The 13,265-nt window shown below is 29.2% G+C and overlaps 1 protein-coding gene across 27 annotated transcripts in view; it reads right to left on the reverse strand.

The window, feature by feature from the left end:
* The window catches only part of LOC141446838 (uncharacterized), a 366,903-nt gene continuing 353,638 nt past the window's right edge, over positions 1-13,265 (reverse strand). For 19 of the 27 annotated variants that reach the window (XM_074113680.1, XM_074113677.1, XM_074113696.1 and 16 more), the window contains 4 exons: positions 6,860-6,965; positions 4,627-4,800; positions 3,406-3,488; positions 2,123-2,431 (listed from right to left, as the gene is read on the reverse strand). The gene's annotated coding sequence lies outside the window, so the exon portion shown is untranslated. The other 8 variants (XR_012453917.1, XR_012453915.1, XR_012453914.1 and 5 more) reach the window with 8 other exon arrangements.

Raw genomic sequence — 13,265 nt, forward strand, 5'->3', positions numbered from 1 at the left:
TTCTTTAGTTCATTTAAAGACGTCTTTATTTAATTTTTCTAATTTACAGATTTGTTTCTCTAGCTTCTTATGCTAGGTAAAACTCAGTAAACATTATAATTATTTAAATTACAAAAAATAATGTTCATTTTCAGGATTAAATACTGGGGATTCCAGAGGACTGCCTGCAGAACTGTTCATCAATGGAAGCCCAAGTGATAAAGACCATCAATTCCAACATTGGTTAGGAATCTAAAAAAAAAAAAAAGGTATGTAATTATTATACGTAATGTGCATGATTTTATCACAATTAAAAATTGCATGCTTAAAAAAATATAAGTTTGTCTCTGAATAAAAAAGTCTTAAAAAATTATATTATTCATTTTTATATTTAATTTAATTCATTTAAAAAAGTAAAAATAAAACGATAAAAATATGTAATATTTCATTAGTATTTCGGAATGACGAAGAAAATGCGAAAAAATAAAAAGGAAAACCTAAAAGGAAGGTTACACAGTCTAGAGAGTGGTAGAAGTAAAAAGGAAAACCTAAAAGGAAGGTTACACAGTCTAGAGAGTGGTAGAAGTAAAAAAGAAAACCTAGAGGGAAGGTTACAAATGACCGGCAGAGTCGTGAGAGTGAACTAAGAGCTAACAGTCAGCTGGGCGATTTAGTGGCCACTGGTGAACAGGTGAGTTGATTGCCGCCATCTTGCTCCGGGGGCTATATAACTAAGTTCGCTGGGAGGGCGGGGCAGGGTGGGGAGAACCGTCGAAGCGACAACATCACAGTCTAGAGAGTGGTAGAAGTAAAAGAGAAAACCTAGAGGGAAGGTTACAAATGTCGAAGCGACAACATCTCCCGACATCATGATTCTTTGAGAGAGAGGTGATGAATGTTAGACTAGAACTAGATAGATAGATATGTTTGGGAGTGACAGAGCGACCTACCCCCCTGCATTACTCAAGTCGTACTGACGAGAATTACCTGTGTTGCCGTATATATAGGGAAGGTTACAGCACTGCTACCTAGTGGCGATTTCTGGAACTATTTTCTCATCTGTCTTGTGGCGCCCTCTGACGGATTTTTTTGGAACTAATTTTGTTTACCTTAATTTCTTTACTATTCTTAGTTTCTCTGTTAGTTTTAAACGTTTTTAAGCTATTCTTTTTGTATTTTATTGATTTATATGTATATCTTTCGTATAATAGAATGTAAAATTTGAAATCTATGTAAAAACAAAATATCTTCTGCAAATAAATAATTTTATTTTTTCAAATTAAAGGTTTCTATTTATTCTCCTACTAAATAATACTTTTTATTTTTACTTTAAGTCAAAAAATCATTTAATAAATAAGATTGTGATACAAACATGCAATTTTGTAAGTAATTGATTTAGAAGAAAAGTTGATAGTACTTACTCATTTGACCAATTTCCTAAACGTCTTTTTCATTTCCCTCTTTGCCTATATAAGAGAGGGATATGTAAGGGTGGGGAGAACCTTTGTCATGAACACATCGCTCTACCCCCTACTAATCTATATATACAGGAACGTTTCAGCACTGTTACCTGATGGCAAATATTTAAACTTTTTTGCATGCTAGAATTTTGAATTGCATTTTTAAATCTGTAAGAATATAAATAAAGGCAGCTATTAGAAAGGAAAGGTTTTTCTTTATTCTGAAAACATCGCCTGATTGATGAAAATTTCAGCACACAAGTGAACAACATTTGCATAAAGGGCTCAAGGACCTTGAGCATATATAAAACAAACCGAACATATTATCTAATTATCTTTTTTATATAATTTTAATAGCATAATCTGATAATTTATCTAATACCTATAAGGGAAAAAATTGTTTTAAACATTTATTTTTTCAGTGAAATAATAAATAATTAAACTTAAAGACTGCAGAGGAAGGGAAGCAAAATGAATAGTAAAAAGTAGGAGCTAAAAGGGATTTATCATTTATACTTTATATTGCAAAGAAATATTGAGAACAGAAAACCAGTGAACTTGGAGGTGTTCCAGCCATGCTCATGCAATTTTATGTAAGATTAAGAACTTACTTGTTTTTCAACCAATTTTGCACTTATAGTTTCCTTATTTTGTAGAATATTAGCTTCATTATTCTCTCTCAGGTAGTGCCTTTGGAAGTTAAGAATATCTGCGTACTTCTTGACGTTGGTTACTACTTATTTTACTGTGTCACCAGTTTACCTCTCTAACCTAGAGAAGAGTTATCTACGACCATCCAAGCAACATCATCTCCCTTACTATTATCCCAACATCATGATTCTTTGGGAGAGAAGTGATGAATGTTAAACTAGATAAGATATGTTTGGAGCGGCCTTGCCCCGTGCCATACTTAGGTCGTACTGACGAGAATTTGGCTGTTCACGTATATAGAGGAAGGTTACTGCACTGTTACCTGGTGGCTATATCTGGAACTATTTTTACATCTGTGTTAAGTGGCGCCCTCAGACGGATTTCTTTTAAACTAATCTTTTATTTTTGTTTTTTACTCAAATATCTCTGTTTTATTAAGTTTCTTTGTTAGTTTTAAACGTTTTTTAGCACTTCTTTTTGTATTCTGTTAAATTATATATGTATATTTTCTTATCATAGAAAGTAAAATACTAAGATTATGTAACAAAAAATTAGTATGAAATAAATGTATTATACTTCTTTAAATTAAAAGTTTTTTTTTATTCTTCTACTAAATAATGCATATAATTAATAAGACTGTGAGATAAACATGCACTTTACATATTACACCTAAATAATATATTTTTTAATAATTGATTCATTTCGAAATATTAATGAAATTATTTAAATTATAAATTTCTCAAAAGAATGTATCTTTAATTAATTATAATGTATAGGATTGTAAAAAGAAAATCATTTGAACTTATTAACAATGCTGAGGTAATGTTAAAGCATTTATTGTTGAGCTAAACCTTTTTTAAAGCAAATTCAACTTTTAGTCCAGAATTTTTGTTTTCTTTTTGTTTCGACCAACATATATTCAATTTTCTTCACAAAACAGTTTAATTTAATTAAAAAATAGTGAATAAAGACTACAGCAGTTGCATGCTACTGTATAGTATTTGATATAGAATTTTTCATTAAAATTAAAACCAATACCTTTGAAAATAGCTATTTATTAATTATTTTAAGTTTCTGTATTAGGTTTAAATGTTTTTTAACAATTCTTTTTGTATTTTATTGATTTATATGTATATTTTTTGTATTGTAGAATGTAAATTATGAAGTTATTCATTACTAGATGATACTTTTTATTTTCACTTTAAGTCAAAAAATCTTTAAATAAAAAAGATTCCGATACAAACATGCAAATTACACATACCTAAATAATACAATTTTTAGCAACTAATTCATAGCAAAAGTTGTTTGTACATACTCATTTGATCGATGTTTTCTCAACGCCGTTTTCATTTCCAATTTAGTTGACGGACGGTTTTGCAGCTATTGGCTCTTTTCAATCTGAAAAAGATTATTATTCAATAAAAAAAACCGTTTATAGAGTAAATCTTTAATTAAAAAGCATTCTATTCAATGATACTGCAAATTAAAACGCAACCATTTGTTTAAGATAAATTTGTATCTTTCAGCAATTTAAGAAATAAATAAAATATTAATGCTGAAAGTTTAGTTTAAATCTTTTAAACAGATCTATCTTTTAGAACGTATTCTTATCATCTTAAAACATTAAATTATTTTAACATGAATTACTCCTACGTTGCAATTTAACGTTCTATTAAACTTGTTTTAGTCTATTTGCACTCTGCCATAAATTTAAATCATTAGTTTATTAAGTTTGTCAACAAAATAAACAATTTTTCAAGTTCAACTTTGATCAAAAGTATTTCATTTAATTCAAAAAAGCTAAAGAATCACATTTAATATCTATAACCACTGATCAATTATTATTGATAAAATTAAATAAATGTAACTGAACTATAATAATGATATGCACACAACAATAATTTTGCAAAAAAAGAATTTCGCTAGATGGAGAATAAAAGATTTTGAGGTCATTATGAATGGTAAGATCAATGCAAATCGAAGAGCATTTACTATTTTTCTAAAGATTTTTTGATTGGGGAGAGTGGATTCGTTGACAATTGGAAAGGTAGTAAGTGCCCCATGATTTCTGACGAAGTACAGATTGCTCCATAGCAGCTGCTATGTCTTTTATTTATTACAGAGTTTTTAGTTTTTATCAATTTTTCAAGAGAAATGTTTCAATACATGCTCCAGATCATAATTATATAATGAAAGTACGTTGTTTACAGAAAATCGTAAATGCTATTCAAGAGAAAATACGAAAAATCAGATTCAGTGAATTTGTAGTGAGATTGACATATTTTCGCCAAAATGAGTCATTAATCTAAACATCAAAATTAGAATTTTCCATTATGATTTTCATCACTCACGAAACTTGGCGATTCGTAAGAACATTTATCGAAAACAAACACTTCCGTTGAAAACTGAATAACTAAATTTACTAGATTGTAACACTTTGTTATTAATATGGATAAGAATAATTAATTGAATAGTAACGAGTGCTTAGTAAAGTAAATATGAGAAAAGGGACAAGTGACAAAGATAAGCAAAATACCTTATGAAGCCGATGAATTCTTGAAGATCTTGTTCACATAAAACACTTGCTCCAGTAAGTACTTCTCATTCTACTTCTGCTTGTAGGCAGTACTACCCTCTTCATTCTTGTTAAGAAGTAGTCAAAAACCATTACCAGCGAAATACAGAGCTAGTAACTTCTTATCAGTCCTACCTACGAAGCCATTTAATGTTTCATCTGAATTGCCGAAATCACCATCATGTATAAATACCAATGTTTCGATATACGTATATAACTTTCTTTTTCAAGTAATAATATTTATTATATATACACGTTATCACCTTATTTTTTCATACACTGGCTATATTATACGAAATACAACATAACAAACATGAAACGATTCCCCCAAAATACATAAACAATTACTTAATACCAATAAATAAGGTTCCTTTTTATTAAATCTATAACGGTTGATTTAATGACTCCTCAGTTGTACTGTTAATGTAACATAAGTAGTCAAATTCATGTCCAGGTCTAACTCGTTCTACAAGCGAATTAACCTGATAGTACTCATCTTCCTCGTCTTAGAATCTTGAATTGTGGTTTTCATTTCTTCACTTCTAAATAGAAATAACACTTCTTGAACCTTACTTTTTATAGGTCTTCGTACAGGCTTAAGAATTTATTATTCTTATGAAAATGAGGTTACGTCCGCATTGCGTAATATTTGTAATTTTGTCCGAAGTAGTACGTATTTTTATTATACCCCTTATCGGTTTCGGTCTTTCAACCTTCTCAGCGGTAGAATAACTGGTTTAGGGAAATGATTTCAACTTCATCGCTGCCCCGGGCCACTCTGCAATTACTAACTAAACAGACTGAGTAAGGGAGGTTACGTAGTGTTATCCAAAATATTAACGAATTGTCAAACATCTGTAAAAATTATGAATTAAAATAATAGAAAAGTAGTACATACATGTTAAAGGGATTTTTTTTTTTTTCATTCTTTGCAAGTAATATTTTAGAACTGAGAAGTTGGAAATGTATTTTATACGATGAAGGCGCGAGAATTTAAGTTTAAAACACGGGTTTTGTTGCATTTTCACTCGAAATAATTATGGTTAAGTAAAATATGAATGAATAAAAAATGCTCTAAAATTCTAAAAAATAATCACTTAAAAAAATGCGTAAATAAGTAAAATCTTTAAAGAAAAACTTTTAATCAGCATAGAGCAAGCAATATTCTGGTACATTCAAGCTTTGTGCATGGCTTTCTGTTTGTATATTTCTAATACTTACCTTTCTATCCCTAGCGGAAACACTTCAGTTTTTATAAAACAGAAACTTTATGAAATTGGTTCATAAAGTATATAATTAAAATAATTGAGAATGAACGTTTCTGCAATCAATGGATATACAAGAGGTCCAGATGGATTTCTCCAAAGGAGCATTCTTAATCTTATACTACATTTATCTTATTCGGTTGATCTAAAAATTTTTGTAATAAGTAATCTGCAATATGTCTGCGATGTTCTCTTTCATACGTTTAATAACTAAGACAGAGGAGTATTGTTCATTCACACCGAGTACATTCCAAATTACCATGCTGGAAGTATAGAAGGATCCTTCAAATAATGAAATGGCTCATAATAGCGGATTTAATCATATTAAAAAAGTAATGAACAGTCTAAATATGGAAACTGTACAATATACTAATTTTATCTTTTGGTTTTTACTTTTATTTATTTTGAATATATGTACGTATATGAGTTGATTTACCCATTCTGTAACGGTTGTACAACCAACATAGTGACTTTATGTACAATCATTACAAGAAGTAATTTTTGTCAAATTTATGTAATTATAAATAAAGATTTATTATTATAATAGCGTAACACAACACCCTTCATCTGCCTATTTCAGATAATTGACTTGATTGTTGACAAAAAGTTCAGTTTTGAAGAAGTAAAAAGACCAATCAAATTATATAATTAAATATTTTGAATGTGCAATCTGTACAACACTAATGTTTATGACTTATAATTCACTTCAGTAAACCAATTTGATCACTAAAAAGTCCTAAGATGATAGAGAATCATTAAAAGTGTAAATCTAAGTTCATGTACCTTATGGATAGTTTGAATTTAGGCAAATCATTGCATTTATTAGGTTTCTAATCTATTATCGTATACTTCATTACTTATCTTTAGATAATACGACATAATATCTTAACTGAGAAACAACATGGTGTAAGCTGAAAACATGTACTTACTGTTGCTGTAGGAGTTAAAATGTGTTACACTGGATAAAATGTCATCAACCCAGCCATTTGTTTAATTAAACTAGATCAGAATTACAATTAGAATGTCGAAAGAGCGCTGAGAACAAAAATAACGATTATATAAACTATTATTTATACAACTGTTGTAAATTTAATTTACAAATATTTAGAAAAATATCAATTTTTAGTAAGTTAGAATTTAAAACTACTGTTGCGAATCTTGCAAACTCCAAGGTCCATAATTCTAGGACGTTATTAAACTTCAGATTTTTTATTTAAAGTTCATGGAGATTACTCTCCTCTTTGAATGGAGAAATGTGAATATTTACGTGGAAGTTCATTATTTCCAAATACATAATCGTAATTAGCAATTTACTTTTATAGTAATAAGGACGACTGAAAATTATTAACACGTTACGAATTAAATCTAACTGCTTATGACCGTTGAAACATTTTTATGAAACAAAATAATGAAGACTAAAATCAACTTTTAAAAATTACATGCGTACACTTAAAATGCATCTACTATCAACTGTCTTGGAAACATGTCAATTTAATAAACCTACTAATCACATCAACTCCTAATTAAAAATAAAAGTATACACAAAAAATGTAGCTCACCTGTAAGAAGTCCTTAACGCATTAATGGTGCAAAAACGAATTTTTCCTGGGAAGTTATTGCTTAATGCTAATAGATAATACAATCAGTTTTCTAAGGTATGTAAAGTTCTCACTGACTTTGTTACAGCAGCATCAACTTAAAAGTATCAATCATAAAAAAAAGGATCAAATTTTAAACATGGAGATTTCTTAAGAGGAAAACTTCTTTTTAAAATACTGACGACATACAAATGTTTATCAACGTGGGTGATGAACATTTAATAAATAAAGGAAACTATTGCTACATGATAAAGAGAATGTTTGGCCAAAATGGTATAAACGTTTTACCCCATTGATCTACCGGACGGTTGTTTTGATAGGAGGTTATTCAATGTCTATTTTAATAGTCAAAGTACATGTTCTTGCTACCTAGCGGTGATCAATGGAACTATTTTCTGTGCAACATCTTTCTAGTTTAACCTATTGCCGCTAGAAAGCATTGGCATGTACTTAATACGTCTATTTTTTTCACATTTCTAATTTTGAACAGAATGTATAGAAATTCTAATAAGGTAGCTCAATTTCATTAATTTAAATATTAGGATTTCAATTTCTGATTTATTCTTTTTAAAAATACGAAAATAATATATTTATAAATTCCACTCTCTTCACAAGCTTTGTGTAATAGAACCAACCAATTTTATTCCTAGAAGTAACAATTCATGCTTGGGTCTATTCTATTTTTACTTAAGTTTTTTAAATAAAATTATGTACAATAATAATGTTTTATGCTTTCTCCTTTCTTCCTAATAAACTATTAGTAATAATTATAAAAATTTGATGGAATATTATCAATTTAAATTAAGAAAATGTACTTACAGCGTAGAGGTGTTGTTACATCTACCAGAACCTGAGTTGAACTGATAACAGCAGCTTGAAGGTAATAATGGCCTTACAGATCGTTACCTACTGCGAAGTTACATCTGGTACTTTCATTATTAACATTAAAAATCATTTTATAAATATAGATTGTGTTTCTTAAATTTTAGTAAATCGTTTTCTACGCTTGAAATATTTTTTTCAATAATTAATATATTTGAGAATACTTTATGACGACACACGCAGATGGTGACCATGCCTTATTTTGAGAATAAAATTGCATTAATTAGTTATTAAATAATTTGTTTTTTCTACTTTAATTAAAACATTATAATGTCAATTTTAATCTTTAGAATGTTTTTTAAAGAAATTCAAATTTTTAAGACGAAGTTAAACAGCTGATTTTCACAATTTTCTTTTAAGATTTTGTTAAAATCTTCTCGATGGATTTTCTTTAAATTCGGAATTTTTTAATGATTATTAAATAAATAAATTTAATATATTACCAGTGTTTGAACTGAAATTCAAACTTAAGAGCTAACTGAGAGGTAAGGTTGAGAGATAGCACTTCCCCAAAAACCCATCTGAAATCAGGTCTCATAGGAAATGGTTTTAAGTAAATTGTTGCAGCCTGTTGTAAATATTATACTAGTAGTTATGAGTCAGAAAAATGGCGAATAAAGATTATTGATGGTTCTGCTGGTTTTCTATTAAAGATTACCTTGAAGCAGATTTGGGGAAACTTTTTAATCACGACCAGCCGAAGATATTACAGTATAGGTCGATCTATTTCTACACATTCAATGCGAAGAACGGGGAAAACATACGGAAAACTGAGCTAGCTATTTTGCAAAAGAAGAAGTAAAATAACACTGGAAAATGCAGAAATAGTCACCTACTTTGAACATAAAACTTCTTTTTCTGTCTTTGAACGTTAATAATCTGGCCAATGCTAGATTGTGCACCTTAGGTCGATCTATTTTGGAAAAGAAGAAGTAAAAAAGCACTAGAAAATATAGAAATAGTCACCTAGTTTGAATAGAATTCTTCTTTTCTGTCTTTGTAAGTTAATAATCAAGCCAATGCTAGATTGTGCACCTTAGGTCGATCTATTTTGGAAAAGAAGAAGTAAAAAAGCACTGGAAAATGCAGAAATAGTCACCTAGTTTGAATAGAATTCTTCTTTTTCTGTCTTTGTAAGTTAATAATCAAGCCAATGCTAGATTGTGCACCTTAGGTCGATCTATTTTGGAAAAGAAGAAGTAAAAAAGCACTGGAAAATGCAGAAATAGTCACCTAGTTTGAATAGAATTCTTCTTTTCTGTCTTTGTAAGTTAATAATTATGCCATGATTAGATTGTGCACCTTAGGTCGATCTATTTTGGAAAAGAAGAAGTAAAAAAGCCCTGGAAAATATAGAAATAGTCACCTACCTTGAATAGAATTGTTCTTTTTCTGTTTATGAACGTTAATATTAAGACCAATGCTAGATTTGAAGCTTAGGTCGATCTATTTTGGAAAAGAAGAAGTAAAAAAGCACTGGAAAATGCAGAAATTGTCACCTACTTTAAATATAATTCTTTTTTATCTGTCTTTGTAAGTTAATAATAACAATCTTTAACAGTTTATTTTTATTTTTGGAAATTATTTCTTTATGTAGTTACTAGTTAATGTGCATGTTTACAGTCAGATTTGGGCAAAATTTCTAGACACAGCTCCACTAGACTTATATAGAACTTCCTTTCACTCTAATTTGATTAAATGTGTCAATATGATTATATTGACGACTCCTTTCATTCACAATTATTTAACTTAATTGCTTAAATATGAGTGAAGGGAGGTCCTATATAAGTCTCGAGGGTGACGAGTAGATTGAAGGTTTCCCAAACTCTTTAAAGATTTTATTAAACTTATTGTAAAACAGTTTATAATATATTTTTAAATAACACAAAAAAAAGTTATTTTATAATATAGTATTTATTTTTCCTTTTAATCTCTAAAATAATAAGAAATTTAAAATAATTAAAAAGATACGAAAAAAGAATACATAAAAAAATAGTTATAAAGACATCCAAAGTCTAGAAAGAGAAATCTAATGGTAAAAATAGTGATATTCCGTTACCTAGGAGTGACAGTACGAACTGCAGTTCATTCGTTATTAACTCCATTGTTTTTATTAATTATTATGTAGCTCAAGCTTTTTTAATTGTGACGTATAATACAGTTTGATGGCATTATGAATGTGTTAATTAATGATACTGGATGTAAGCTAAAATAAATTGTTTTTTGCTGAAAAAATGCATCAAATGTTTCTTGCTTGTCGTGTGTACAGTAGTACTGCCAGACTATATAGGTAAGTTATTTTTGCTGGGCGGGAGGGTGGGGCAATTATACTCCAGAATAATTCAAATTTTTGAGTAGATGGACGTATATATATATGCACGATACCTATTTTTCATATTTGATGTTCATTTATACACCAGAATAATTCAAATTTTTGAGTAGACTGACGTATTTTTCATATTTGATGTTATGATTTTTTAAATAATTCTTACAGAAGCATTTTCGTGTATGTTGATGTTAGTGATTTTTAGACGAGACTGACATTTGTTACCATTGTACCTTTTTCGTATTTGATTGGAATATTTGTTATTATAATTCTTATTTTTGACTATACAGACATATGTCTTCTTACCTCTTTCATATTTGACGATGTGAGACTAGAGTAGATATGTTTAAGGTGACGAGCGACAGAGCGATCTATCCCCCATCGACACTCAAGTCGTACTGAAGAGAAATCTTGACTGTAGTAGTTTTAGTGCTACCTGGTGGCAAATATGTGAACTAAAATGTTTATATAATTGATGTCTAGTAAGTGCTGCTACCTTGTAGCCATTTTTGAAACTAATTTTCCTTTTTTTTATTTATATCTATTTTACTTCATGATTTTCAAAACAAAACGATCCAATCTAGGATCGCCTTTCATATTAACCGTCAAATCCAGAAACAGCAGCATTACAGTGAAATTAAGTGACTATTTTTAATTTTTCCAAAAGTTCTGTTACCTTTTTTAAAGATTTTTTTTTATTCCTTCCACTCTCGCAGCTATTTCTAACCATTTTTCAGGTTTTCCATTTTATTCTTTTTTTTTTTTTTAAAATTAAACGCTTTTTAACAATAAATCTGTACCAACATGATAATAAAACAATTTTTTTGGGGGGGGGGATGAAAAGGAGAATATATAAGATTTTTTTTTTTAAATTTATATTTTTTTTTATGCAGCAAACTAAATAAACATTTTATTTAAAACAAAGAATATACAATTAGAAGTAAAAATTCTAACATTATATTGTGAAATTAACGTGCATAATACATACAGTAACTACATAATACTTGTTTTATTAATTGATTCTTCACTAAAATTTCCTAGGATAGATGATTTATGTCTATTTTACTTGGGCTTTTATTGATGAACAGTTTTGCAGGCAGTACTCCAGTATCAGAGGTTTTTAATCTGAAAATCAACAATATTTATGTACATAAAATATTAGTTTTTACTGAGTTTAGCTTGAATTAGGAACCAAGAAAAAAAAGTATAATAATTGATTAAGTATTCATAAAAATTAAATAAATGTGAATAAATGAACGTTTAAATCATTTTTTAAAGAACCTAAACCTTTCTTTCAAAGAAAATGAAATATATTTTCGAACGATATAAAATGTTTATCAACGTTGGTGAAGAACATTTAATAAATAAGGCAAATTATTACTGTTACTACATGACATAGAGGATATTTCGACAAAACCTTTTTACCCACTGTCTTACCAGACAGTCGTTTGGTTAGGAGGTTATTTAATGTTAATTTTTTTTTTTTGGCGCATCAACAGCTGAGGTCATTAGCGCCCGGAGCTTTTTCCAGTGCACTGCCGGCCTCCGGACAGTGTTCTCTCGTTACAGACAACACTGTCCATCACCGTGGACAGAGAAGGAAGAGAAAATCTAAGGGTCAGCTGCTGGATTCGAACCGGACCTCCGCGTGGGAGTACAGTATGCTAACCTCATAGCTAATCCCTTCCCAATGTTTATTTTAATCGCGTCAAAGTATATGCCCATGCTACCTAGCGGTAAACACTAGAACTAGTTCCTATGTAATTACATCTTTCTAGTTTAAGCTACAGCCGCTAGATAGCATTAACATGTTCTTAATACCTCTATTTCTTTCTATTCCTAATGTTAAAGAAAGAACAGAATGTATAGTATTTCTAATAAGGTTGCCCAATTTCTTTAATTTAATTATAAGGACTTCTATTTCTGATTTATTCATTGATTTAAATAGAGCCAATACAAAGAAGCTACAGAATTCACAAACGATTGAACATCGTATTTTTCAATCAAATTAAAACCTTTCAAGGGAAAGATTTAATTCATCTGATAAAAAGTTTTATCTATTCAAGGTAATGTACTAATAAAATTAAAACTTACCTGAAAAACAGCTCAATAAGATAGTTTGGTTTGATTTCCCTAGAATGATGAAATGGGTTGCGAAACACCTCAACTTTTGTGGATGCTGGATTTAAAGGATGGACCTAAAGAAAGACGAACGAAGATAATGATTAACAATAATAATAAAAACTACATTAAAATTCACAATATTATTTGTACCTATTCAATCCTAAGTTAATGACCATATTCAATATTGTAAACTTACTATCAATAGAGTTTGTATGAAAAGTGAGTGTTTTTAAAACAATTAACCCATTTCTCATTCAATAACTCATTAAACATGGGTTATAATAGCGGAAGACAACACGCCCTATCTGCCTATTTGAGATACTTGACTTAATTGTTGAAAAAAGTTCAGTTTCGAAGAAGTAAAAAGACCCATCAAATATCCTGAATGTGGAATCTGTACAACAC

This window comes from Rhodnius prolixus, unplaced genomic scaffold, assembly GCF_049639745.1.
Source record: "Rhodnius prolixus isolate KJV_2025 unplaced genomic scaffold, Rpr scaffold_7, whole genome shotgun sequence".
Classification (NCBI taxonomy): domain Eukaryota; kingdom Metazoa; phylum Arthropoda; class Insecta; order Hemiptera; family Reduviidae; genus Rhodnius; species Rhodnius prolixus.